Genomic DNA, 17,021 nt, shown 5'->3' with positions numbered 1-17,021 from the left:
ATGTTGCGCTTGCTTTGCACTGCGCGCCCTGGTCGCGAGTTGTCTTTATGTTGTGCTGAGGTTCATTCACTTTGGTCTAAGGTGTCGGGGGTGTGTGGCCAAACTCTCGCACAGGTGTCCTGTCTTGTTTTTATCACCTGTTGCATGCATCGCATGAAGTTTGCCTCGCGATGTACGCTCAGGATTCGTTTAGTGTGAGAATGTGTGGAATCGCTTTGTTTGTCGGTTGGCATGGCCATATATTGCCTCATTGTCTTGGCGATGTGCGCTCATGCCATTAGGGTGTTTTGCTGTCTTGTGAGAGCACGTGGCTTTGTTTTGTTTCTGTATCGCCACATGTCTCTCTGCCTTACGTCATACCTTGTTTGCTTATTACTAGTTAATTTACCTCACCTGTCCCCTGTTAACCCGTCTGATTTCTCTCCCTATTTTAGCCTCCTCATGTGTGCTGTCCAGTGCCAGTTCGTCTTGTTTGTTCCCCTATGTCGGTCCTGTTTGTCGGTCCTGTTTCGTCCCAGTTCGGTCCGGTCGGTCATGTGCCACATTTTCCTCTGCCCCAACCTGGATTGTCTGTTTCCCCTACAGGGTAGTTTATGTTTGTTTTCACCCCTTGTGGGAGTTTTTGTTGGATTAAACTGGGTAGCTGTGGCCCAGGTGGTAGAGCAGGCTGGCCACTAATTGCAGGGTTGGCGGTTCAATTCCTGGCCCACATGACTCCACATGCTGGAGTGTCCTTGGGCAAGACACTGAACCCCAAGTTGCTCATAATGGCAGGCTAGTGCCTTGCATGGCAGCTCTGCTGTCATTGGTGTGTGAGTGTGTGCATGAATGGGTGAATGTGTCACAGTGTAAAGCACTTTGGAACCACTAAGGTTAAAAAAGCGCTATATAAGTGCAGACCACTTAGCTTTTGTTTTTGTTTAAATAAATCCCCTTATTTTTTAAATCTGCTTTGGGTCCTGCCTCTGCATTTCTCTGACAGCCATATTAAAGCCTTAGAGGCCTTTAACGTCCAGTGCCTCCAGAAGATCCTTTCAGTCACATGGAATGACAGAATTCCACATACAGAAATCCTTTGTTGCACTAACAGCACAAGCATCAAATACATACTACACCAACACCAGCTTTGATGGTTTGGGCATGTTATACACATGCCTGATAGCCATCTTGCCCGTAGAATCCTGTATGGCCAGTTACACCTTGGTCAACACTTGCCTGGGGGGCAGAAAATGAGATTTAAAGACCAGCTCAAGACCACACTGAAGCGGTGCAACATAAAACCATCTGCAGTAGAAGATCTGTTGTTTGGTCTGGCGATCTGAGTGCATAACGGTGATTGAAAAAATGGTAAATCGTAACCAACGCCTCCAAGAAAGATGGGATAAGAGGCACAAAGCTAAACCTGCTTCCTCCAACCAAACATTCTGTATGCAACCAAATCTGCAAGTCAAGGATTGGATTGTACAGCCACCAAAAAACTCATAAATAAAGGAGAAGATGGTCATCATCAGACTATGATGGACAACCACAAGCAAGTGTGTTGATCAACATTAATTAAAAGGGAATGTGTATTTGGACCTGAGAAATAGGTCTATGCTCTTCTCTCCATACACTAAACAAACCTGTATTTAATTTGGTTAATTCTGAGTATTCAACAATATTCCCTGGGTGAAATTCTCAGGATGACGTGGTCAGGCTATTAGCTATTGAGCTCAGGGTAAGCTTGCATGATTTTTATCCCCCCTCTCCCTACCATCTGGTGTAAAGGACTTTCTTATTTATTTTTCATAATATATTGCATATTGCAAGAGTTGTGTGATTGTTCACAAACTTATGTTGCTTTACAGGAGGATTTATTTTCTAGGAAGCAGTTAGAAGGAGAGTATCTTCAGGAGTATTCAAATACCTTGTTCAGTTTAATATAAAAAGTGGTCAAGAGCTGCTACCTGCTCTCTGCAGGTATTTTCTTTATCTAACACTGCATTTTAAGCCCTCTACAGAGTGTAGCTTTCTGCCCCAGGTGTGATTCTTTACCCAGCTGTTGTTCAAGTTTTTAAAGTTTCCAGAAGTAAACTTTAACATGACTGCTGTTACACTTCGTCCCTGATATATGTTAGGAATGTTACATCAGGTACAATTTGTCAGTTTACTGGCAGGGATTTCTGAAGTCCTCAGTGAACCAGACAGCCCAAATGTTGTTACTGTGAATTTCCATGTTGGCCAAGTATACAGAATGCATGACCTTATTCAGTCAATAAATCCCACTAATGAGATGAAAATACAAAAGCGTATTTATACAACAAATCCCTCACCTTTAGCTGTTCTGACTGAGACAATGCCTGCAAGGCCACTGACTGAATAAGGTCATGCATTCTGTATACTTGGCCAACATGGAAATTCACAGTAACAACATTTGGGCTGTCTGGTTCACTGAGGACTTCAGAAATCCCTGCCAGTAAACTGACAAATTGTACCTGATGTAACATGCCTAACATACATCAGGGAGAATACGTTGGTATCTTTGCTGAATGGGGATGTCATCGACTAAGGAGATTTCACTAACATATATCAGAGGGAGAATACATTGGTATCTTTGCTGAATGGGGATGTCATCGACTAAGGGGATTTCACGAGCTGTAAGATTAGTAGGGTGTACTAATCTTACAGCTCGTGAAATCCCCTTAGTCGATGACATCCCCATTTGGCAAAGATACCAACATATTCTCCCTCTGATAATGACACTTAAATTAACTGTTAGAGGCTCAGATGATTTGTGAAAGTTGCAGCACCTATGTCTCTCCCATAGTCCTTGTAAAGAAGAAGGATGGCAGCCTACGTATGTGCGTGGACTACAGGCAGTCGAACAGCAAAACATGGAAGGATGCCTTTCCCTTACCACGCATTGAAGAATCCCTGGATGCTCTGTGGTTTTCCAATTTGGATTTGGCCAGTGGATATAATCAGGTGGCGGTGGCCAAGAAGGATAGGAAGAAGACTGCTTTCTGCACACTGTTTAGTCTACTTGAATTTAACCGCATGCCCTTTGACCTCTGTAATGTGCCTAGTACATTACAAAGACTGATGGAGCGGTTATTCGGAGTGCAGTATTTCCGGTCCAGTTATTGTGTTTTCATACACTGCAGATCAACATCTTGCCTGCTTGGAGTCAGTACTGTCCAGTCTGCAGAGAGAAGTGCTGAAAGCAAAGTTGGAGAAGTGTTGCTTCTTCCGCACTGAAGTTTAATAATCTGGGTCATGTTATCTCCAAAGATGGTGTTTCCATTGCCCCAGAGAAGGTTGCCACTGTGTCCATTTGGGTCCGTCCAACAACAGTGTCTGAGTTGAGATCTTTCTTGGGGTTCACCAGCTATTATGGATGCATTGTGGAGGGATTCTTCAAACTTCAAACTCCCAAGAAAAAGGAGGGAGATTTGGCCAGTCTTTTATTCTATTCCAAGTGGGCAAGAGCTCTACTGGCATATGTCCAATTTCTGTACACATCCAAGCCACTTTGCTGACAAGCCAGACATTTCTTTACATGGATAGGCAGATGGTTCGAAGGAGGTGGCGTTGTGCTGGGAGCTGTTGCTTATTATGAACCTTTTTCACCTCCCTTCTCTGACCACAGGGTGGCCAATAACCTTGAGGTTGGTAGTCACATCAGTTTGTGTCAGGTAGGGTTGCAGGTTACTTCTGATACTGTCATTTTGTAGGCCGGTAAGGACAGTGTGGAGAAACATGCTCTGAACTAAAATGGGGTCATACTGTAAAATGGATTTAGCTTCTTGTGATGCGAACAGGATGTTTGCCTCAAATCAAGACAGCGAACAAGAAAGATCTGTGGGGTCTCTTTTCTGCTCTGTACCTCTGAGGTAAGTTGTTTATACAATTCAGTTGCACCCCTTTCTTGGTAATGTCATAGTATTCATCATAATGCTGACCCTCACTGCATTAATCCTCGCTGGGGCCTACAAGATGTAGCCCCCTTATCACCTGATGAGGGGAGATATTAGTGTTAAAAGAAAGACAATGTATACAGAGCTGCTACTTCACTGCCAGCCTCTGTATTGTCTTAAGCCTACTGTACACTACATGACTCAAGCTTGACTCCTTTTATGTTTTGAGTCGGCAACTGGTCTGCGAGATGCTACGACAGATTTCAAACCAGCTGGATATTTAGACGTCTTGTCGTCAAGTGTGTGCACTGTCCTGATGAGCGAGAGACTGACAATGAGCCACAGCAAGGAAAATATATAGAAAGCGCAATAAAATAGCCACTCATATCTGCCTTCCTACTGTTTTTATTATTTTCAGCTTTTTTTCTTATTTATTTTTTCCTTTACAAATGGTGCCAGTAAGCGCAAAAGTGGACCCTAGCCACTCTTTCATGTTTGTTGACATGTTTTTCAGAATGTAAAGTTTGTGAATAAATTTCTTTATTGTAATTGACGTGTCTTTGGAGATCCTTTTTGAAATGGGAGAAAAAGAAAGCTGCAACTGGGTCCAAACTGTTTTAATATTTGTCCACTTCAAACACATTCAGACATTTTTTAGCACTTTCTCTTCCTTTACTTTTTTGCACTTTATTATCATTCAGTAATACACTAGACATTATGATTGATGCATATTCTTATGAAATAAAAACTTTCCCTCAAAACCTGAACACAAGAGGTCAAGAGAGATGACTAGGTGTAATGGTGATGTATCTCGCTTGTACACTTTTGATCAGATCACCATAAACACATCTTATTACCATGTACACAGGGTTTCAGTAAAGGATGAATGGTGGTGTAGTTGATACACCCAGTCTGCGATCAGTAGTGTAGTGTGTGCACCAGCATGACAGAAAACGGGGTTACATTGGGAACCAAAGTTCTATGAATATGGTCAACACGCCACCATATGGGTCAACCCTGCTAGAGGGTGTCAGGAGACCGTATATCAAATGAAATGCGCTCCACCTGTGCACAATCAACCCCTACAAATACAGGTGCAATGCAGCCGGCACACTCTCTTATTTTGCCAACTGGCACCACCCAGTCCCTGAGTGACCTTATTCGTAGAACCTTGGTTACCAACGTAACCCCCCGTTCTATTTCATTGCGGTCAACACGTCACCATATGGGTCAACAGTGTACCACATAAAGTCAGAAGGGGAATGTGGTGGGGTAATAACAACAGGAGACAGATGTGAGTTAAACTCGATCCTTTATTGAACAATCTGTCATCAAGCCATAACTGAAGTGAACACCAGTCCCTGGAACTAAAGACTAAACAGCAAACCAACCACCAGGTATTTACACCTTGAAAGAACCAAGTGTTTAGGGACCTATTTAGACCTCCCCTGCTTGCAGTACCGATATAGCCACAGAGGAAGCCACATTCAGGTGATAAAACACATTCAGCCTGCTGCTGCACAGACCTCCTCTAAAGACACACCTTTGAACAGTGCCCAGGAGGCAGCCATCCCTCTGGTGGTGTGTGCTACCACCCCAGCGGGTGGAGGCACACCTGCGCTGCTATATGCCGTCTCAATAGCCCTAACCACCCAGTGGGCCAGCCACTGTTTTAACAAAACCTGGCCCAGTGCTGACTCTCCATAGCAAACAAATAGCTGATCTGTCTGCCTTATGGACTGAGTATCGGCTATATACCATAGGAGGAGCTCCCGAGCCTTATAAATGAAGAGATGGGGAGTGTGTTCCCCCCTGGTGGTTTATGTAAGACACCACCGTGGAACTGTCTGTGCACCAAATGACATGTTTTCTCTGCAGGTCTGGGAGAAAATGCCCCAAGGCTCAATGCACAGCCTCCATCTCCAGCAGATTTATATGAACACCTGTTCAAGAGGGCTCCCAGCTTCCTCAAACTGGGCAATTTCGTCACATGGCACCCCAACGGATCTTGGATGCATCAGTGGTTATGGTTTCTCTTGAACAAATCTGACCCACAGGGACTCCCTGTTTGAGGCCTGGGGATGAAAACCACCACCTCATGGCTGGGACACACTCTGGATCCAGTTGCAAAATTCTCTGACCATCCTCATGTGGACTCACTTTGTTCCTTGTGAACCACTGCTGCAACAGCCGCATGTGAAGCAAACCTAGTGACACGACTTGAGAGGCTCCTGCCATCAGGCCGAGGAGCCTCTGGCCGCACTTCACTGACATATGAGATTTCCCCATAAGATGGGATATCTGCTCCCTTAGCACCAGAACCCTCTGGGGTGTAAAACAGGCTCTCATGGTCCAGCACCATGCCCAGATATGTTACCGTTCTACACAGGATGAGACAGCTCTTGTCCTTGTTCAACGTCAGACCTAGTCTGGGAAGGTGCGACAACACCCCCTCTGTGTCGCTCCTCGCCTGCTGCTCGGTTGGGGCACATATCAGCCAGTTGTCTAGGTAATTCATGATGAAAATTCCCCGCTGACAGAGCGGAGCCAGTGATGCATCCATGCACTTGGTAAAAATATGAGGAGCTAGAGACAGGCCAAAGGGAAGAACCTTGTACTCGTGTGCGCTGTCTCGAAAGAAAAAAATGGAGCTACTTCCTGTGATCTTTGTGGATGGGAATATGAAAATAGGTATCTCAGAGGTCCACCGTGGTGAACCAGTCCCCCTGCCTTATACTCGTGAAGAGGGTTGACAGGTTCAACATCCAGAAAGGTTTCAGGTATCGGTTGAACCTTTTCAGATTCAAGATGGGACACCAGCCCCCATCCTTTTTTGGAATGAGAAAATAGGTGGAATAAAACCCCTGCCCTACCGACTCTGAGGGCAGGAGTGTTATTGCTTCTTTTTGCAAAAGTGTTGAGACCTCTGCTGAAAGGGATTTGCACTCCACACTTCCTCTCAAAACTGTTGGCTCTGAACTGGAGCCTGTACCCTGAACCTAGGGTATTGAGCACCCAAGGGCACTGGGTATACTGGCACCAGTGAGCCAGATGCTGAGGTGTAAAGTGAGACACTGGAGGCTGACAACCGTCAGTGCCGAGACCGGCATCCCATCGGTCACATGTCTGCTGGCGTTGCCGGATGCTGCTGGTGAAAGAAGCGATGACTCCCCTTGCTCAGGTTTAACTGAGGAACTCTGGATCGAAGTCTGCTGTGAACCTCCCCAGCCCTGGATTGATGAGGCTGAACAGCACCAGCCTCCAGTTGCCAAAGGTCACCCCATTCGCCCGTCTGCCTCACCGCACGCATCAGCTCCCTTGCCTTGCGTGATTGTTCCAGGGCTGCTTAGGACGGTGGGTCAAAGTCTTCCCTGGCACAACCGGAGCGGCCACCACTGTGGCACATTCCTGGTCAGACACATTTGATTGAGACAGCCAAACCTGGCGGCACACTTGGACCACCGAAACCATGGACTGGTGCCCCGGATCAGCATGTCTACCACTCACAGCATCTCCGGTATTTCATCATTGGGAGCAATGGACCCCAAGTCCTGTAACAAGCCATCCAAATAGACCAGCAAGAGGGAACAGAAAGTCTCACAGTCAAGACTGATGCCTGGTACGCTTTACGCAGCTTTATGCAATAATTATCCTAATTATAAATAAATATATATATATATATATAACAGTACTGTATATGATTTGTTCAAGAGAAACCATAAACACAGATTCATCCAAGATCGGTTGGGGTGCCATGTGGCGAAATTGCCCAGTTCGAGGAAGCTGGGAGCCCTCTTGGACAGGAGTTCATATAAATCTGCTGGAGATGGAGGCTGTGCATCGAGCTTTGGGGCATTTTCTCCCAGACCTGCAGAGAAAACGTAATTTGTTCAAAAGTCTTAGGCACATAAGATGTTTCACAAAAGCATTTGTCTTAAGATGGTTATTTATATCTTCACTTTAGTGTCAACAGGAAATATAAATGTTAGACTCCCAAACATTACTTTTGCAAATAGAAAAGATTAGAACAGAAGAACAGGGAGCCCTACAACGATGTCATGGCCCCCACAAAGCCCCCCACTGAACATTGTGTCAGTCTGAGATTATATAAAGAGACAGAAGCAATTGAGACAGCCTAAATAGATGTATAAAGAAATGTGGCAAATTCTCCAAGAAGCTTGGAACATCCTTTATGCCAAAAACCAAGAAAAACTGTGTCCAAGTGTACCTAGGAGGATTGGTGCTGTTTTAAAGGCAAAGGTGGTCACACTGAATATTGATTGAGCTTTTTTATGTTTACTGGACTTTGTATGAAATTAAGTGATAAATGAAAACTATTTATTTCATTATTTTGAAGACATCCTCACATTTTTCACAAGTGCCAAAAACTTTTGCATAGTACTGTATAATATATATATATATATATATATATATATATATATATATATATATATATATATATATACATATATATACACACACACACACACACACACACACACACACACACACAGATATATAGGTATACAGATATAGCTATATATAAATATGAATATATAAACATATGAACATGTATATAAATTATATATATGTATATATATATATATATACAGGTGCATCTCAATAAATTAGAATGTCGTGGAAAAGTTCATTTATTTCAGTAATTCAACTCAAATTGTGAAACTCGTGTATTAAATAAATTCAGTGCACACAGACTGAAGTAGTTTAAGTCTTTGGTTCTTTTAATTGTGATGATTTTGGCTCACATTTAACAAAAACCCACCAATTCACTATCTCAACATATTAGAATATGGTGACATGCCAATCAGCTAATCAACTCAAAACACCTGCAAAGGTTTCCTGAGCCTTCAAAATGGTCTCTCAGTTTGGTTCACTAGGCTACACAATCATGGGGAAGACTGCTGATCTGACAGTTGTCCAGAAGACAATCATTGACACCCTTCACAAGGAGGGTAAGCCACAAACATTCATTGCCAAAGAAGCTGGCTGTTCACAGAGTGCTGTATCCAAGCATGTTAACAGAAAGTTGAGTGGAAGGAAAAAGTGTGGAAGAAAAAGATGCACAACCAACCGAGAGAACCGCAGCCTTATGAGGATTGTCAAGCAAAATCGATTCAAGAATTTGGGTGAACTTCACAAGGAATGGACTGAGGCTGGGGTCAAGGCCACCACACACAGACGTGTCAAGAAATTTGGCTACAGTTGTCGTATTCCTCTTGTTAAGCCACTCCTGAACCACAGACAACGTCAGAGGCGTCTTACCCGGGCTAAGGAGAAGAAGAACTGGACTGTTGCCCAGTGGTCCAAAGTCCTCTTTTCAGATGAGAGCAAGTTTTGTATTTCATTTGGAAACCAAGGTCCTAGAGTCTGGAGGAAGGGTGGAGAAGCTCATAGCCCAAGCTGCTTGAAGTCCAGTGTTAAGTTTCCAGTCTGTGATGATTTGGGGTGCAATGTCATCTGCTGGTGTTGGTCCATTGTGTTTTTTGAAAACCAAAGTCACTGCACCCGTTTACCAAGAAATTTTGGAGCACTTCATGCTTCCTACTGCTGACCAGCTTTTAAAAGATGCTGATTTCATTTTCCAGCAGGATTTGGCACCTGCCCACACTGCCAAAAGCACCAAAAGTTGGTTAAATGACCATGGTGTTGGTGTGCTTGACTGGCCAGCAAACTCACCAGACCTGAACCCCATAGAGAATCTATGGAGTATTGTCAAGAGGAAAATGAGAAACAAGAGACCAAAAAATGCAGATGAGCTGAAGGCCACTGTCAAAGAAACCTGGGCTTCCATACCACCTCAACAGTGCCACAAACTGATCACCTCTATGCCACGCCGAATTGAGGCAGTAATTAAAGCAAAAGGAGCCCCTACCAAGTATTGAGTACATATACAGTAAATGAACATACTTTCCAGAAGGCCAACAATTCACTAAAAATGTTTTTTTTTTGTTGGTCTTATGATGTATTCTAATTTTTTGAGATAGTGAATTGGTGGGTTTTTGTTAAATGTGAGCCAAAATCATCACAATTAAAAGAACCAAAGACTTAAACTACTTGAATTTATTTAATACACGAGTTTCACAATTTGAGTTGAATTACTGAAATAAATGAACTTTTCCACAACATTCTAATTTATTGAGATGCACCTGTATATATATATATATATATATATATATATATATATAGGTATATCTAATATGTATCAAGCTCTGCTAATAAACAGTAAATTTCTGAACGAAAGTGAGAGTATAGAAAAGCTTGAGTAATTTTCTGAGGAAGCCTCAGCTGGGCGACTCCCTTCAGGTGCAGTCACCCAGTCACAGGCTGACGTGGAGATGACAACATGCTTTCCCGGGCAGCTGCGAGCATCGGGCTAGAGTGGAACCCTCCACTCTTCCCTGAACCCTCGCGGCTCAATGATTGGTTCCTGGGCTCGCGGCACCACTCAAAGCCATGCCCCACGGAAGTGCATGAAGAGCTGACAAGGTCGTGGGAGGCACTATTTACTGCCCGGTCCTGATCTTTTCAGCTTCCCTGCCCTCGATGGTGGGGCGGCCAAGGGCTATTCGGCAATCCCCCGGTGGATAAAGGCGCTCACGGTGCACCTATGCCCGCAGAGCGCTGCCACCTGGCGCAGGTGCCCAAAGCCCCCATCCAATTCCTGTAGGTTTATGTTGTCTCTGACGGCCAAGGCCTACGGTGCCGCTGGACAAGCTGCCTCCGCCCTGCATGCCATGGCTCTCCTGCAAGTCTGCCAAGGCGCTAAAGGAACTGCACGAGGGTAGTTCCGCCCCAAGATTGATGCAGGAACTGCGCTCGGCGACCAACCTCGTTCTCTGAGCGACGGAGGTCATGGCGTGGTCTCTCGGGCGGACGATGTCCACATTAGTGGTCCAGGAGCGCCACCTTTGGCTCAACCTGGTCGAGATGGGTGAGGCCATCAGGACACAGTTCCTTGCTGCCCCCATCTCCCAGGCTGGCCTATTCAGCGACACCGTCAAGGACTTTGCCCAGCAGTTCTCGACGGTGGAGCAGCAGCCGGAGGTTATCCGGCGCGGCTCAAGATCCTTCACCCTGTCTGCTCGTTGTCAAGGACGCCCCTGCGGTGACTGCACCGGCTCAGCCGCAGCCCACCCCTTCGGGCCGGCCCCGGCGTGGAGCCCACCGCAGGAAGCAGACGCCACCTGTCTCGCGGCTGCCAAGAACCTGTGAAAGGCTTCAAAGTGCCCCTGAGACGGGCGACCCAGGGACGATGAAACCCGCTGCTCTGGAGCTGGTAAGCAGACCTCTCCATCCCCCGGTCGAGGGCCAGCAGGAGAATCTTTTTGTTACCTTTGCATTTAATTGCGCTGCATGCCCAAGTGGCTGCAGTACCCAAGAGTTCAGCAAGAGCAGTTTCCTTGTTCCCTGGGTCACGTATCTGGTGTGCACGGCCATCATCTTGACCACTGTACACCACTCTATTTGGCAGGTTTGGCGCTCCAACGGCGGTCTTCCACCACTGAGCGCCCAGCTGTGGCACAAATCCGCCCTGATGTGACAGTCTCCACGGGTCACGAGGACAGGCCTCTTCCTCCCCCGTCCTAGGCTGTTCTGGGGGTGGTCACAAGGAGCCAGGTAAGTGCTTTGATGTCCCTAGACTCAGCACGGCCACGACATGGTATGGCACCTCGAGCTCCTCCCCGCCGCGAGGCCCCACCTGCCAGTACATCCGATGACGTTGTCCCTTTGGACTCCTTGTGTGGAACTTGGATGTGTGGCTTGCGCTTTCCAATCCGTCGCGATGGCTGGTCCGGACCGTCCGACTCGGCTACGCGATTCAGTTCGCCAGGCATCCACCCAGGTTCAGCGGTATCCACTTCACCTTGGTGAAGGACGAAAACGCTGCTACCTTAAGCGTGGAGATCACTACCCTCCTACGGCGCGATAGAACCTGTCCCTCCTGGCCGAGATGAAGAAGGGGTTTTACAGCCCCTACTTCATCGTATCGAAAAAAGGTGGTGGGTTGTGGCCAATCTTGGACCTGCGAGTACTGAACCGGGCTTTACACAGACTCCCGTTCAAGATGCTGACGCAAAAACACATTCTGTTGAGCGTCCAGCATCAAGATTGGTTTGCAGCGGTAGACCTGAAGGACGCGTACTTCCATGTCTCGATTCTACCTCGACACATACCCTTCCTGAGGTTTGCATTCGAGGGTCAGGCATATCAGTACAAGGTCCTCCCTTTCGGCCTGTCCTTGTCTCCTTGCATCTTCACGAAAGTCGCAGAGGCAGCCCTTGCCCCATTAAGGGAAGTAGGCATTCACATTCTCAACTATCTTGATGATTGGCTAATCCTAGCTCACTCTCGGGACATGTTGTGTGCACACAGGGACTTGGTGCTTTCACACCTCAGCCGACTAGGGCTTCGGGTCAACTGGGAAAAGAGCAAGCTCCTCCCAGTTCAGAGCATCTCTTTCCTCGGTTTGGAGTTGGACTCAGTCTCTTTGACAGCGTGCCTCATGAACGAGTGTGCACAGTCGGTGCTGGCCTGTTTGAAGGCATTCAAACAAAAAACAGCGGTTCCACTGAAACTCTGTCAGAGGCTCCTGGGGAATATGGCATCCTCAACGGTGGCCACCCCGCTTGGGTTGATGCATATGAGACCGCTTCAGCACTGGCTCCAGACTCGAGTCCCGAGATGGGCATGGCGCCACGGGACACATCGCGTGGTCATCACTCCGGTCTGTCACCATCTTTTCAGCCCTTGGACCGACCTCTCGTTTCTATAGGCAGGCAGGTGTTCCCCTAGAGCAGATCTCCAGGCGTGTCTTGGTATTGACAGACGCCTCCAAAACAGGCTGGGGCGCTGTTTGCAATGGGCACGCAGCTGCTGGCTTGTGGACGGGCCCACGACTGCATTGGCACATCAACTGCCTCGAGTTGTTGACAATTCTGCTCACCCTGCGGAGGTTTCGGCCGCTGATCCAGGGCAAGCACATGTTAGTTCGGACAGACAACATGGCAACAGTAGCATATGTCAACCACCAAGGCGGTCTGCGCTCTCGTTGTATATCACAACTTGCCCGCCGTCTCCTCCTCTGGAGTCAGCAGCACTTCAAGTCGCTGCGAGTCACTCACATCCACGGCGACCTCAACACTACAGCGGACACACTGTCACGGCAGGTTACCCTTAGAGGAGAGTGGAGACTCCACCCTCAGGTGGTCCAGCTGATTTGGAGTCGATTCGGACAGGCACAGGTAGACCTGTTCGCCTCCCAAGAATCCTCCCACTGCCCACTCTGGTACGCCCTGACTGAGGCACCCCTCGGCATAGATGCGCTGGCACACAGCTGGCCCCCTGACCTGCGCAAATATGCGTTTCCACCAGTGATCCTACTTGCACAGACTCTGTGCAAGGTCAGGGAGGAGGAGGAGCAGGTCGTCTTGGTAGCACCCTACTGGCCCACCCAGACGTGGTTCTCGGACCTCACGCTCCTCGCGACAGCCCCCCCCCCCCCCCCGGCGAAATCCCCTAAGAAAGGACCTTCTTTCTCAGGGACGGGGCACCATCTGGCACCCGTGACCAGACCTCTGGAATCTTCATGTCTGGCTCCTGGACGGGACGCGGAAGACCTAAGTGGTCATGTGAATCTCATGTCAAGAACATGTCTGGCTCATGTTTTGCCAAAATTTTAAGAAAGAAATCATCCTGGTTACTTGCGTAACCTCCGTTCCCTGATGGAGGGAATGAGACATTGTGTCCCTCCTGCCACAATGCTGAACTACCCACTGAAATGGCTGGACCTTGTCTCGGCTCCTCAGCATAAAACCTGAATGAGTGGTTGCATACCAGCTCCTTTTATACCCGTATGTCCGGGGGAGTGGCATGCAAATACCACTTGCCAATTTTCATTGGCCTTTTATCAAAGACCAGAGGTGTCTCAGACTCCCAAGAGTGACCCCTAGTTTCACTACATCGACACAACGTCTCGTTCCCTCCATCAGGGAACGGAGGTTACGCAAGTAACCAGGACGATTTCTTTCTTTTAATTTGGCAAAACATGAGCCAGACATGTTCTAGACATGAGATTCACACTCATATATAGACAGATTAATGTAAAACGTAAACAGTCATGTGCACAACCCTTATGCACATCGGTTAAGCCGGTAAGAAGGGCGGTAAGGGTGTTAACATGCAATGCGAAATCGGGCTAATGGGTAAAAATCTATGTGTGCCGATTGGTTTATGCTTAAACCATTCATGACCTTACCCCGATAAAGAAAAGCTGTTTAAGGCATTTACATGACTTGTCAACTTAAGCAAAATCAGTGTAAGACTGAGTGTGGAAACGCTCTCATTGATTCTAGAAGATTCTGCAAAATGAAATAACTCTGCTAATGAGCAACAGGGTAAAAACATGAATTCTTATTCATATTTTTCAGCTAATTAGTAAAAATGGGTGCATTGGAGTGAAGGGAGGTCATTTAAATAAAAAGGTTTACAGTAGCCGGATCAGTCGATCAGTCATAGCTATTTTAAATATCTATTCACACAGACCATGCGAGCAGCTGTGAAGTAACTATGGGGTTAGAATTGTTTCTAATTAACATACAAATGGAAAGAGATTCACAAATAAAAAAATGGTTCACAAATATATTGAATGAGATCCATAAATAAATGTAAAGAGTTTTGCAAAAATTAAATGAATTCACAGATAAAAAGAATGAGATTTACAAATATGTGTTTCACAAAAATAAAGTGAATTCACAAATAAATATAATGAGATTTTCAAATAAAAAGATTATTTACAAATATATGTTTTAACTCACAAACACAACTCTGTCCAGCATTCATTTGTGGATCGCTTGCTGTGCATTTGTGACTTCTGAAACATTTCTTGCACGAGAGCTGCAGGTAATCCACAAATAGGTGGACTCCACCCATCATCTACTCAAGCCAGTTAGATAAAGGCCACATTATTCGGACCAATCGTAGTATGTTCTATCTTCAACCAATCACGCTTCGTTTTACTATCAGGGTGGGACCAGAGTCACAGCACTCTCATGAGCATGGACTCAAGCACATACATATAAGCTCCAAGGCTGCAAACTCTAAGAAATGGATGCCATCAGAGGAATACTTTGACTTAAGGTTTGTATCATTTTCTCTCAATTATAAACATGTCAAGTCATTTTTATTTGTATAGTGCTTTTCACAACACACATCGTTTCAAAGCAGCTTTACAGGAAATCATGCATTAAAAAAAAATAAAATGAAACTGTAATATCTATAATGTCTTACAGTGATCATTGTGTAGTTTGATTAAATATGATTGTAAAATGCTTATAGAAATTAAATAATTAAATAATAATTGTATTTAGAACCCCTGTGAGCAAGCTGAAGGCGACTATGGTAAGGAACACAAAACTCCATAAGAAGACTGGTTAATGGAGAAAAATAACCTTGGGAGAATTCAGGCTCATTGTGGGGGCCAGTTCCTCTCTGGCTAAACAACATGAATATAATGCCAGTATTAGTTATTTGTGTGCAGTGCAAGTCATGGTTTTAAATTTGTGAATTAAGTAAGCGTTAAGGCCCAGTGTTTTAAAAAAAAAAAAAAAAAAAAAAAAAAAAATATATATATATATATATATATATATATATATATATATATATATATATATATTTTATGAAGTTTAAGATTAATGACTAATGTCTTTGAAGTCCATCCTGGAGTAACTGCAGAAGTTCACATAGATGCATTGTTTTTTGTTAGTTGGCTGATGAAGGCTTTTGTTTGCAATTAAATTATAGTCTATGTATTCCATTTCAAGAGTGTAGTCCATCAATAGACAAAGGTGATGCAGGCAGAGATAAATGATGAGGTGCATCGCAGTTCAACCTGCAGGTCATTTCGGTGAGGTCCATCCTATATCCAAGGTTCAGGCAGTGGCATATGAGGTATCCGTTGTCTTACAGTTGGAGTTGGCATTAGTTCATCCTCTGAAGTAAAAAAACTGAAGTGATGTCTGGCTCTTTACATGTGTAATGTCTTGTTAAATGTCGACAGATGAAAATCATTTGTAGAGTGTTCTGATCATTAGCTTTATAGCCAAATTTCTTGACTGAAACTCCTAGCTAATTAATGGAAATGTATGTATGTGTTGTCAAAACCTTTACTCTTAATGTTACATGGCAGATCCAAACAGACACACTACTAGACACTACAAAATATCAGTAGTACAGATAGTGCCTTTATAAAACATGAATCATATTAGATGATCTTAGGAGCACAAACCATAAATTGATACCATATATTACACAGTGTACAAGATCTGCTATAGCATTACTTTGGTTTCACAATATGTTAATGAATAAAAAAGTTTTTTTTAATTGAAGTCATATTTCAAAGGATTTATATTTTTAGCACTTAGCATTATGGCAGACCAGTCCAGTTTTACTCACAATAAATAATTATGTTAACCCTGTAAAACAATGTGTGTTTCACTTATTTATTCAGGAAGTATATGGGCTGTGAGATACAAGAGGACAATAATAATAATAATATTAAAAGAATTGCGAGGATACTGGAGAACTGGTGCTCTGCTCCAGTCCACATCACAAAAAGATTGAAACAGTTGTGGGACTTTTGTGCTACTGGTGGTAAGACATCACAAAGCTCCATGGCCCAATCTTGTTTGTGTAACATGTTCTATTCTATACAGTAATGGACTTGTTTTTAATGTGTAACTATTTTTTTTTTTTTCGTCAATAAATTGTGCAGAATGCTCTCACCCTGACAAGGATTATCCATCCCAGACAACTGATACAACACCATGATGTGTTAATGAAGATGTTCATGTGCAACAAAATTGAGCAAAATGCCAGCACTCCAGTTGTAATGTTCAATTCCTGTGTTTGTGTGTGTAAAATGTACTCAAATTTAATGCTTTTTGTAGTTACATGCATGACAACCTGTAATTTGTAACCCAAAAAAAATCATGCTTTTTAACCAACAGACTTGCTTTAAAGTGTAAAAAAAAAAAAAAACTAGTTACCTCAAAATGCCTTAATAGGCATTTGAGAACTCAATAAAAGATTTGTCAACTAAATGACAAA

Source organism: Myxocyprinus asiaticus, chromosome 40, assembly GCF_019703515.2.
Source record: "Myxocyprinus asiaticus isolate MX2 ecotype Aquarium Trade chromosome 40, UBuf_Myxa_2, whole genome shotgun sequence".
Lineage (NCBI taxonomy): Eukaryota > Metazoa > Chordata > Actinopteri > Cypriniformes > Catostomidae > Myxocyprinus > Myxocyprinus asiaticus.
The sequence above is the reverse complement of the archived record's forward strand: the minus strand, read 5'-3'. Positions refer to the sequence as shown.